Source organism: Peromyscus eremicus, chromosome 6 (genome assembly GCF_949786415.1).
Source record: "Peromyscus eremicus chromosome 6, PerEre_H2_v1, whole genome shotgun sequence".
NCBI lineage: Eukaryota > Metazoa > Chordata > Mammalia > Rodentia > Cricetidae > Peromyscus > Peromyscus eremicus.
The window spans coordinates 2,220,175-2,233,205 of NC_081421.1; the positions used below are offsets into that span (position 1 = coordinate 2,220,175).

The 13,031-nt window shown below is 43.2% G+C and overlaps 1 protein-coding gene across 2 annotated transcripts in view; it reads right to left on the bottom strand.

The window, feature by feature from the left end:
* Dclk1 (doublecortin like kinase 1) overlaps positions 1–13,031 on the bottom strand; it is a 298,047-nt gene that overhangs the window by 252,995 nt on the left and 32,021 nt on the right. The gene's annotated exons all lie outside the window — the stretch shown is intronic.

Genomic DNA, 13,031 nt, shown 5'->3' on the forward strand with positions numbered 1-13,031 from the left:
CAGTCCTGTCTGCTGAATTCCAGACTGTACCCAACTGCCTATTGTAGCATCTCTAATGCATGACTAATGGAGACCTCAGACTTACCATGCCCAAAATTGAACATGTACGCTCTTCACACATCTATCTCTACATCTAGGATAATCACTCCTAACAGGTAGAAAGGACACAGGAAAGCTGATGGTGCAGTCAGATGCTCAAGACACCACAGTGATAGCCTTCAACTGGCCAATCTAACTTCCTCAAAATAGCATACTCCAAGTCAGCTACAAAAACACAGTAAATACTGCACTATCCTCACAGATATAAAAGTTGAACTGTCCATAGATCTGCAAATTATACATGATGACAAGAATAATCATAATTATTGTTGTATTATAATATAAAACATGTCATTGACACTCATCACTATATGGGTTCTGGGATATTTTGAGTTAAATAGTATATTCCAAAATGTTATAATAGCCCATCAAAACTAGCACATGACAGGCTGGAGAGATGGCTTGGTGGTTAAAAGCACTGGCTGCTCTTGCAGAGGACCCGGGATTGATTCCTAGCCACCCACATGGTGGCTCATAATTGTGGATGACTCCAGTTCCAGGGGATCTGACACTCTCTTTGGGACTCTACAGACACTGTACACATGTGATGCATAGTCATACATGCAGGCAAAACATCCACAGACATAAAATAAAAATACATCTTTAAAGGTAGCCTATAAGAAGCAAGGTTTAATATTTTAATTCTGCCTATAGTAACTGCTCTCAAAAAGTGTTACTGAGATATAATTTGTACACCATAGAATCAGTCCATTTTAATTACTCAGCTGAATGGGTTTTAGTAAACAAACAGTGAATGGCCATCACAACAATTCAGTTTTGAAACTCTTTTGTCATTGGTCTCTGTGTCTGTCTCCAGCCCCAGACAGCTACTGATCTATCTTTATAGATTTGCTTTTTTTTTTTAGAAAGCTGACATAATTAAGAGCCCTACTGTTTACCTAACCAACATCCATGTATGTTGTCCAAATACCACAGCAGCCATCAGCGATATGGTTTTAGACAATGAATGGAAGAAGTCTCCAGCCTGCCCAAGGACAAGCAAGAGTATTTTAGCCTGCAATAATAACTTGCCTCTAAAAGCACGTGAAGATCCAGAGCAGAATGCAATGAATATACAGAAGGCCACCATCCAAAACAAAGCAACGAGGATGAATGGTACTCCATCTTGATTAAATTCCATCTCCACTCACTGTAACACAAGTGAGCCCTCACAGAGAAGATGGTTCTACCCAGCCTAAAGCTGAGCTATGGAAAGGGGCACACACTTGACCTTGAGACCCAAATGAGGATGTTTCTATCTCAGCCTCAAAGAGAAACGATCATCCATTAGACAGAGGCATATGGATTATCATGACAGACTGATATGTCCTCAAATTCTGATGCCTAAAATAGTGTATGAGACCATTGTAAAACAAATCTATACAGCCAAAGTTAGGAATATATTTCTCTAAGAACTATAATTTCTCTTGTGTGCCAGGATAGAAAACACTGATTATGGTTTTTAATTGTTTAACTGGGTGACCATTTGGTGATAGTATTGTATGAAAGACAGCCCTTAGTTCTTCAAACTAAATGATTATAAAATACTGATCAGACACATTCCAAAGCCGTCACCCTCATCCAGACATGCATAGACAAACAATGGCTGGTTGCCTTCCTTCAGGCTGGCCTTGAACTCGACTCCCAGTCCTCCTGCCTCTACCTTCCAAGCCCTGGGACTTCCCCTCACTGTTTCACAATGTTAATTTAAGGAATAAGACAGCAAGGGCTACTTGAAATCTCATCACTGCGGCAGGCAACAGATTCTTTTTGTTGAATAAATCATTGCCATCAAGGGTCGGATGAAAGAGACAAGAGCCCAGATGCTCTGAAAGGCTACACAGTTTTCCATCCCAACACACCCCCATAGCTTTGATAACTGCCAGGAGAAAAAGGTCAGCAGAATTCACAGGACTCCCTCAGGCTGAAAATCAAGATGGAGCCCTCCCTTGACTGAATCCTCAGGTCCCCACTGCCTGTCACTGCCAAGGATGAAGTCACTCGGCAGCCAACCTGCAGTTTCTTAAGCTTTGTGCGGCAAAGGCTGTTCCTTAGCAACCGATGTCCACAAATGGGTTTCCAAGGAAACCAGAAAGCCCGATTTATAAAGCTATGAAACAAAGCAACTGTAAAGGCAACACTAGACACAGAAAGTGACAATTCTTACCATCGCCACTAATGACCTGACAGCAAAGTGGTACAAATGTTTTATTTTTTAAAGTTTAATGGAATAAACCCTCGTTGGAAGCATGCCACACTCCCCATCCTGACCTCAGCATCTCTCTGGCTGCACATTTTCAGATTCAAATGAAAGATATCAAATATTTGTGTGTTTAAAAAATGATGGTTCTTGGAGATGACATATTTTTAAGATCATCTATAAGGTATGAAATTGTTTCCAGATCCCAAGTGGAATTCTTCGGACTTCACTTCTATGTAAAATAAGATGTCTCTGTCATCTCACTTCCCTTCACTCTAACAATGCTTTCTTTAGCTTCCTGAACAGCAGATTTCCCTCACAGGAGGCAATAGTTGCAGAAATGGGGAACTGAAGATGGATGCCAGTGGTTATACATGGGTGCTACATATACACCACATCTGAGCATCCTATCATTGAGACGTCTTGCTCTAAGTAACAGCAGAGCCAAATGTGTTGGTATTCTGACTTTCTCAGATTTTAGAAATAACACATGTGTCAAAGGTTGCTTATCGCCAACAATGGGCTCTGAACCACACTGGCCATGGCCAGCCCATTAACTATCCTGCAATATCACGTGTTTTCAGCAAGGAGGGATAAATGTGACTTCGAAGACCTCACATCACTGGAGGTCAGTTTTACCACGGCAGGAAAAGAACTGGTGGTTTATATTGAACGAGGTGAGTTTCTAAGGAAGGAAGAATAGAGCGGAGGGACCCAAGAAAGGAAAGCAGGAAGCTGAGGGGAAGCAGCAGGGTAAGCACCATGGCAGAGGTGAAGGCGGAGACAAAGCGGGATGTTCGCCCATGTCTAAGCATCAAAGCGAGAGTCAGGGACTATACAGGAAGTTTCTAGGTCATCTTGAGTTCTCTTAACTAGGCTGAAGACAATAAAACACGCAGGAAATACTCACCAAGGTCAATAATACTGGGTCTGATTTGTTCATTTCCTGCAGGAGGCTGAAATTCAGCAATGTTCTAGCTTTTCCCAGACATTACTCATCCAGGGCTATACTAATCCTGGTCTGAAAATACTCTGTACCGAAATACACACTTTTTTGCTTCATGCTTTATCTAATATTTGGCTGTCTTGGATTTTGAGTTTTATGCTATTTAGGACATTAATACATGAGATTTCTAGTTTCCCACCCCTCTACATGTATTTTCACTTTCCTTTTCAAAGAAGGAGGGTTTTCAATGGCTCTCAACCAGGGGTGGTTTTTGCTTCCAAAAGAAAACTGACAAATTCTGGAGATGGGCTGTGAGAAGGTGGGGTGTCCACAGCCATCTGGTGGGCAGGGGTCAGGAAGGTTGTTAATCATTTTAAAAAACAGAACAGCCCCTGCAACACAATCTAACCTGACCCCAAATATCACTAGGGTAGCAATGAGAAATCCTGCTTTACACAATTACACATAGAATGTGGTAATGTTGCATTGCGCATATCACAGAATAAGTATTTAAGTGGACACAAAATTTAATATAACACTAACTAAATGGCTAAAACAAACTCAACCTTTAAAGCAGAAAAAAATTAGAGTTGGATAAGTTTTAACATAATGAAACTAAGAATTCAAAGTGACTTAAATATATTTTCTCCTAAATTGTTCCTTTTCTGAATACCTCATTAAATGTAGTCTCTATCACAAGGGCTTAAAAGCAAGGTAAATTTTTAAAGACACAAACTTCTTACTTGCTGCATTACTAAATAAAACATAATGAAGCAGGAAACGTATCGAAAGTCACATATTTGTTATACTAAGTCCGTAGATCTTACCAGGGAAGACCATCCACAGTTCAAAAGAATAGGGGTAGATTTGGTGGATTTCAAATGAAGATTTTAATAGTTTCAATTTAAAAGTCATGCTTAATGAAGCCTTTAAAAGCTGGGTCTCGCTTTATATAATTGGCATCCTTGGAAAATTTCATCACTCTAGAATTCTAACTCGTATCCAAGTAGAAAACACAGTAAATTGCCTTTTCTACCTCCTGAGTTCAAGCCTCCCGACAGTACATGCACAGGAAGTCTTTATAATGTACAAAGGACAGCACCAGTTATTCCTTTAATATACACTCTTACTTCTTCAATTTAATTGGACAGACTGTAGAAATTAAACAGCTAAATAGTGGGGGTCAGGTATGTGCTGATTTCACTGGTATTTTTAACTTATTTTAGTTTATTTGGTACGTTGCCAGAAGGCTGCAGGCTGGGTAGTAACTAGAATACTACCTACTGTGTGTGTGTGTGTGTGTGTGTGTGTGTGTGTGTGTGTGTGTACTGATAGCCTCCTATGTGCTGGGGTTACAGGTACATACCACACAGGTTCCTAAACTAACATTACATTTTCTAGAGTCCGATAGAAATAACAATTCTAGTGACTCTGGCATGGAACATGTATCAGTTCACAAGGAGTTTGAGCCTCTCGTCTCCAGCAGTGCCATCTTAACAAGTGCTTGGCGATGCCATGTGTCACGTAAGTGTCCAAAAGAGTGTAGACAGGAGTTATGCTCCCCAAAATGTCCTGACAGTGCTACCAACACCCACTCTCCTAGAAACATCAGCCCGGGGCAACTGCAGCTCTCCAAGCACACACAAAGACAACAACACAGCTTCCAAACATGAAGAGAAGCTTGTGTGTGAGAAATCAGACAGGGAACTGGTCACAAAGGCAAGCCTGGTCCACACAGCATCAGTGAAACACTTCCACAGTAAAAATGGCATGCGACCAAACCTCGACTCTACAGAGGAGTGCTCACTTGTATAGTGAGAGATGCGTGCGTGCCTTCAAAGTGGTTCACCTAAACAGATGAGGACTATCCAACATGGAACCCTGAAGGGGACTTCCACACAGTTGGGGGCTCCCTCCAGGACCCCAGATTCGGCATAAACCACACCCCAACACCTGTTTTCACAGAGAGATCTTTTATTAAGTGCCAAAGAAAAGTTAAAGGGGCTGCTTTCTGACTCGGGCAGAAAACAGCAGCAAATGACCTTGCAGGTGTCATTGTTAAGAGGAGAAGAAGGGAGGTCTGGGTTAGAATGGGCTGGGATGCCGTGGTAAAGGAGATAGGGGACCAGGAGAAGAGGGCAAGGGAAAGGGGCAGGGGTATGTGTCCTGGAGGGACAAAGGACAGCCTCTGGAGAGAGGGGAGACAGATGTGGTCCATAGGCCAATGGCAGTTTATAAAGGTAAAGGGGAAACCCTGTGTTAGGATGAGGTGTTTAATTTTAATGGGGCATATTAATTAGGTGAGCCGAAGGGGGCTTCTGATTGCTGGACTTTGGTAGTCAGTCTCAGGAGAAGGAAGTGGCCAAATAAGGAAATAGACCTCGGTGGCCAGCTTCAGGAATGGAACCTAATGGTTTTCAGCAAGGCAGAGGGAATGGGGGAGAAGGGCAAGGCCTGCCAGAGCCACATGCTCCAGTGGGTTGGTGTCCCTTCAAACTCTGCAGCCCATACCCACACACAGCTGCTCTTCTGCTCCTGCCTTGCCCACCGTAGGCTCTGGGAACTGTGCTAAACAAACCTGCCTTCTTTCTACTCTGATCTGAAAATGTGAATTCTGTCACCAACCTACCGAATCTCTCTCCAAAAACCTCACTGAGGTCATAGGAAGTCACGAATGAGTAGAGTCCTGAGTGTACATTTTGACATGAGCAAGGCTGGGTGAGGACTCTAAGGCCAACTGACCCATGAGAAATTGGCAACGCCATTACCTATAAGGGTCCCCGGCTCAAGAGGGATGGCAAAGCTTTCCTTGGGAGTGTGGGTGTTTAGGAACTAACATTGATCAGTGTGTGGGAAGAGCAGTAACTGTCGCTTCCTGCTCCTGGTGTTCACAGCCTGAGACTGCTCTTCCACAGAGACCTCCTCCCAAGGCTAGTTAACCCCTCCCGCTGTGCTGTACATAACAAACACACTGAGGTTCAAGGCTGCTCCCCGCTGAAGATCAGAGAACACTAACAGGTCCCGGCTTCACAGTAAGTGCGTCTGTGTGTCTGTACTTTCTTCACGCCCTCACAGCCCGAACTAGAGCTCCTAGACCCAAAACCGCTCTGGACTAGGAACATGAAATTTACATAAAGCACTAAAAGTGGATAAATACTTTCATTTGAAAGGAAGATAAGTCAGGCATGATGGAGCATGCGCATAATCCCAACACCAGAGAGGCCAGAGCGAGCGGGATGATTTTGAGTTTGAGCCTAGCTTGGGTGATACCGTAAAAGTGACCTGGAGAAGAATGAGAAGGGTCAGGGAGGAAGAGAGAAAATGAAGGGGCGAGGGAGGGGGCAGGAGAGAGGAGAATTCATGCCCTGGATTAGACAAATTCCCGAGCTAGCTGAGCACCAGGTTCCAAACCACTATTTTATCTTCTCTTTCATTCCCCTCCCTATTTCCTGAGGCCTGAGGGAATATACAGAAGCAGATGGCCATCCTCAGAAAAAGGCAGCGGTTGCCTCTGAAACCCACTCCTGAGGCGGCAAAGTTATGGTTACAAGGAACGAGCTCTCTCCACAAAAAAAGCTCTTTCTTCAAATAATTTGTGCAGAGGAATCTGAAATCTCAGAACCTGAGTTTTCCAGCCATCTGTTTGGTGCCAGACAGTACACTCATCCCTTACAAACGGGTGTTCAGGAAGAAGGTCGTTAAGAAGGGTAAAGAACCTAAGTTTAATTAGACCATTAGAAAGCATTGTATTGAAGGGAGGGAACATCATCACATCGTCCTAACAGAACACAGCAGTGTCCTCTCAACACCTCCGGCCTTGGTTTCTGAACAGGGATTTTGATGGCCACATCAGGGCCGTAAAGGGCTGGAAAGTTCTCAGCTTCAGCTCACTAACAATTCTGCACAGTATCTGCCTCTGTGTTTGTGTCTCTATAATACCAGTTCCATCTTGTGTTTAAAGACTTTGTCGGGTCTCTTGTCAATTCACCTTCAGGTCCAGTCTGAGAGATCAATTTCTAGCTAAAATATCAATGCTGGGGTAGAAAAGACAGACTGCTGGCGTCTCTGTCCTTATTAGCTACTGCTTAATGCCCAGGGAACCCGGGGGACGAATGGAGTGACCATCACTTGCCCAGATAAGGAAAATTACAACTTAAATGGTGGTGATAAAATATTTGTTAACTGAACTGTGTACTCATGTCCGTGCAATCACCAAAACATGGAGACTTGATACACCGGGACCAGTGTTCTCCAAGGACCAGTGTGTGAAGGTTTAGGTCCCAGCGTAGCACTATGGTGAGCCACGAATACTTTAGGAGTGGCCCAGTGGGAAGCCCTTACCTCACTGAGGGTTTTGTGGAACCCCAGGTCTTCTTAGCCTCTCTGTTGAATCTTGGCTGGTGATGTCAATCGTTTGTTCTGTCTTGCATCTTGCCTCATGTGTTCCATGTGTCAGAAACCCAAAGCAGCAGGCCATTTGATCATGCAGTGGATAGTCCAGAATTATGAGTCCCAAATAAACATTTTTCTCCTTAAGTCCTTCATTATAGTAACCGGAAGTTGGCTAATACAATCCTATAAACCTTCAGGGGATGATTCAGTAAGATCAAACATGGAGTCAAGGCTAAGAAGAATGATTGTGTCACTGGTATTCCAGTAGTCTATAATATAATGGTAGGAAATAGATGACCATGGAACGCCTGTGGCAATGATCTTAACTCTGAAATTTGTTTTAGATAGGTTCTTTTTCTTTTTTTTTCAATTGAACAATGACTTACAGAGGAGCCGCAGTGCATCATCTGCTGTGGTGTCTGGGACATGGCTCCTTATCTCTCCCTACAGGCAGTCCTCCACTATGCTCTGCTTGAAGACAGTCCTCCACTATGCTCTGCTTGGAGACAGTCCTCCACTATGCTATGCTTATTCTATTAAACACAGAATTACATAAATCCAGTCAACAGGTTTGTTTCCCCGTGGATTTCTCTATGTCCTTTTGCTATTTTTGTAACACAATTAAAACATGCTGGAAAATAACAGAAATCAGTAAAATTGAGATTTCTCTTTCTCAAGACAACTGGTTTTACCAAAAGGAGAAAAAAATGAAATTTGTTTTCTGGCTAAATATATTAGGGAGAACAGACACTTGGGACTGGACTATCACAAAGGAAAAGTCAGGTAGTTCCTGAGGCATTCAAAAGCAGATGCAGAAATGTCAGTAAACATCCATGAAAGTGGGCCCCAGCAGAATGAAAGGGCATGGAGGAGCTAGACGTAAGAATCACCAAAGAGACAGTAGCTGGAGATAAATTCTGCCTTCTTCTTATCTGCAGATCATTATTTATGTTGGTTGGGGGAACTGGACCACAGGGACAGCCAATATGTATTTTATTTCAAATGAGGATTGTACATCACTGGGCACCTAGGGCTCAAACCTTGCAACAATTTCCAAAATTGTTATGCATAGTATGCCAAAATGAACTAGCTAAGAAGAAGATACAAGACACAAAATTCAAGTTTTGAAGGGCTTTCTCTAAGAATCCCTAAGCTGACTGTACGGGTATAAAAACAATTGGAGTCTAAGGGTGGCAGATGAAAGCCTGGACCTGGAAATAGTTCATCCATTTTGAAATTTGTCCTGAAAAACTGCACGTTATACCTGTGGTAGCTGCAGCCATGCTACTCATTATCTGTGCTCTCCACTGACACTGCACCAGAAAGGATGCCTGCAGAGGAGCAGCACAGAATATTAGAAAGGGAGAGGGACAGACACATGGCGGAACACTACCATGAGAACAGTAAACTAATCCAAAGTTGTCCTCACTAATGCTAGTGACACGGATCCAGTTCACTTTTTCCCAGTACAGACTTACACTCTCTCATCAAAAATAACGGCATTAGTATTCCATTTCAAAAAATATCCTGAAGTCATTGAAATCAAGGTGAGGCTTTGAGAAGGAACTGAATGCACATAAATATTCAAAGACTATAATCTAAAATCTTTAACTGAGAACAATTTCCAATTATTACCTTATTATCAACAATAAGTTACTAAAATCTCTTGGTTTTTTGCACACACCCACTTGCACACTTACTTACATGTATTTGTGTGCTTATGTATACAGGGGAGAGGGAGAAGGTATGCCATGTAGGAAGATCCCAAGGCAACCCGCTGGGACTGCTTCTCTCCTTCTGTCATTCGGGTCCCAGGGACCGATCTCTGGTCAGTAGGATTGGCAGCATGTGCCTTTACCTGCTGAGTCATCTCACCAGCCCTAAACACCCACTTCTAAAAAACATCATGTAATTAAAGTCTCCAACAGTACATGTAAATTACTTCAACAAACTAGCATTTACCAAGCCCCTAATAAAAGCAAAACAGTGGCCAGCACATCATCAGCCAGTAATCCCACTGAAATCCAAGTGCTTGTGTTCCCAGAGCTTTCCTTTGCTTCAGAAGAAATCCTCATAGAACAATTAAACCTCTAGAGCACTCTATGAAAAATTTAAATAACTTTGATCTTTTTGAAAGAATTATTTATCTTTGTACTTGAAGTATGTGTATGTACACAATGTGTGTACAGTGTCCACAGAGGCCAGAAGAGAGTGTCTATTAGAACGGGAGTTCCATGTGACTGTGAGTCATGTGATGATCCATGAAGCAGAGAAATCAAGATAAAACTGGCTAAGTCTCTCTTGATTCCATTAACCACCACACATGAAAAAGCAGAATGAGACAGGTTTGCAAATACGTCGATGTCCACCTGCAGATAGCATTTTGGACAGTAACAAGGGAAGTATCACCAACAGGATGCAGAGAAGGTAGAGTGAAGAACGGACCTCAGGCAATCAGCAGCAGAGCCTCAGAGGACAGCAATCAGGATACTATTCCATCACAAACACAAAGTGTTTTGACTCTCTTTCAATAACCCCGAAATACCACAGGTGCAAAGACAGTAAATGTCTCACAGTAAGAACCTGGCTGCATGTCCTTCCATGTAACACAACTTATAAGCCATCCAATCCAGATGGCACGGTGTTACCCAAGCTTCCCTATAGCAGAGGCCACAGTGGAGTGTACAGGAAACAGCTTTAGCAAATGCATAATTACACAAAAACAGATTTTAAAAAATGCGATCACACATCGCCTTGCGTTTTTATTGCTGTAAAGAGACACCATGGCCATGGCAACTCTTATAAAGGAAACATTTAATTGTGGTGACCCGCTTCAGGTTCAGAGGTTCAGTCCACCATGGTGGGGAGCATGGCAGCATGCAGGCAGATGTAGTGCTGGACTTGAGAGTGCTACATCTTGCAGGCCACAGGAAGTCCACAAACTCACTGGGCAGTATCCTGAGCACATGAAACCTCAAAGCCCACCCCCACAGTGACACACTTCCTCCAACAAGTCCATAGCTACTCCAGTGAAGCCGTACCTCCTAGTAGTGCCACTCCCTATGAGATTATGGGATTATGGGGCCAGTTACATTCAAACTACCACACACATAGAAAAAAATGAGGCTGTTTGTTAGTTCTTGTCCACTTGACACAAACTAGAATCACCCAGGAGGAGAGAACCTCAACTGAAGGATTGCCTCTATCAGATTGGCCTGTGGGCTTGTCTGTGGGTCATTTTTTAAAATTGCTAATTCACGTAGAAAGGCCCAAACCACCGTGAGCAGTGCCATCCTGAGCTGGTGGGCCACACTACAATCTCATTTGCAGAAACAGGGGGGTGAGAGTAAAGTGAGGGGAGACCCTTTAGAAACAGCAATACAGTTCAATAATATTGTTTCAATAACTATGTATTCTGACATACTTCCCTCAAACCTCCAAAATCTCACATGCAGCTACTGCTAAGTCCTTTAATCGTGACTCCCAGGAAGCCCAAAGCCACACGTGGGCATGCCTTATCTTCCCTGAGTCTATTAGCCCCATGCTCACATCCGGGTTAAAATCTACTGCACTCCAGCTTTGCTTTATACTGCTTCTCTGAGATTCTTCTCTGTGGCCAAGTCAAGAGTTCTTTCCAGAGAACTCGGAGGCTGCTGCAGGCGGGAGTACAGAGCTGGCTCCTCGTCTCACACCTCACCGCTGCCGACAGCGTGACTGCAACTTTATTATGGTCATCGCCTAAGACAACTATGAGGCATAAATTTTACGGCATATAAATTATACCTTAATAAAACTGTAATCAGCCTTTAGGTTTTTTTAAAGCTGACATGTTTTAAGCTTAACGACATTCCATTTCCAAAACAAAATGGTTGTATTTCTAGGAGAAAATTCACATTATAAATGCCCTTTTGCAGAAAGAATGTACTTTTTTCATCACTGGGAAAGTAAAACTTTGCAACAATCTAAGAGACAATGTCCTTGAGGTTTTAGTATTTATTCCAAATGGATTAATTTCATAATAATGATGACAAAAGTCACCAAAATAGCAACAAATACTTAGAAGAAAAAAAATTTAAAGGCATTTCAATTGTTTTGGCAAGTGGCTCAGATTCTCATAGTTAAATACTAAAAGAGCACCAGAATTTAGTATTTTGAAACCCTCATGGGTAAAGTTGATAAGATTCCTCAATGAAATGTGAACAATCCCAGAACAAAAAGATGTATATAAATTTTATGTGTTAAAACTTGGAAAACATCATAAAGCATCATGTACAGTGCAGTGGTTAAGGAAGGCTCTGTGTCCCACTTGGGTATGAATCACAGCAGTTACTTCTACTCTGTCCTCACATCCCTGAAGTTAAGACAGTGATAGTATCTACCACACAGTGTGGCTGACACAGTAAGGAAGCTGTTAATGCTTGGCCTAGGGTAAGCATGCAGGTAAGTGCAGGTCTGTCTGTTCTTGTCCGGTTTAGTACATGTTGAGGTTTGTGCTGTTTGGAAGTCAAGTGCCCTCCCCTTTGAGCTCAGGAATGTCAACATTTTGTTCCCCACTAGGTGGCGCTGCCTGCGGGGGTTCTGGAACCTTAGGAGGTGGACCCTTGCTGGGAGGAGAAGTCACTGTCCTCTGTCTGGGACCTTTGGGGGTTCATAGCCTCACCCACACCCTGTTCACTCTTTCTGCTTCCCGTGTGCTACTGACATGAGATCTCGCAGCGTTTTTGCTCCTGTTACCTGCTACCACGCTTCCCTGGCCATTGTGGACTCTACCCCTCTGGACCCTTAAGCCAAAACAAACTGTCTTCTATACATTGCTTTTGGCCATGCTATTTTTATCATTACTACAGAACTGTAACTAATACAGCCTCATCCCTGGTCTGTGACCTTCCTGGCAGGCCAATTCACCAGCCATGTTGATGCCAACTGGGCATAACAGAAAATCTCTCCCAACTGCTGAGCTGGTCCACACTGTTACTGCCATCCCCCGGCACAGACATGGTGCTAAGTCTGGACTTCCTTTGACTGACTTCAAATGAGAGGGACAGAGCAAAGAATGCTTAGATGGGACAGAGTGAAGGATGCTCCAGCAGGATTTGTATGACGGGATCACTCAAAGAGCCTGGCCAAGTGAGAGTAGCGTAAGAAAGAGAGTGAATAATTCAAATGATAACTTAACTACAAGTAAGGATCGCTTTTCAAAACAAAACGTAGGCCGGGCGGTGGTGGCGCACGCCTTTAATCCCAGCACTCGGGAGGCAGAGCCAAGCGGATCTCTGTGTGTTCGAGGGTGGCCTGGGCTACCAAGTGAGTTCCAGGAAAAGGCGCAAAGCTACACAGAGAAACCCTGTCTCGAAAAACCAAAAAAAAACAAAAACAAAAACAAACCCCCCAAAC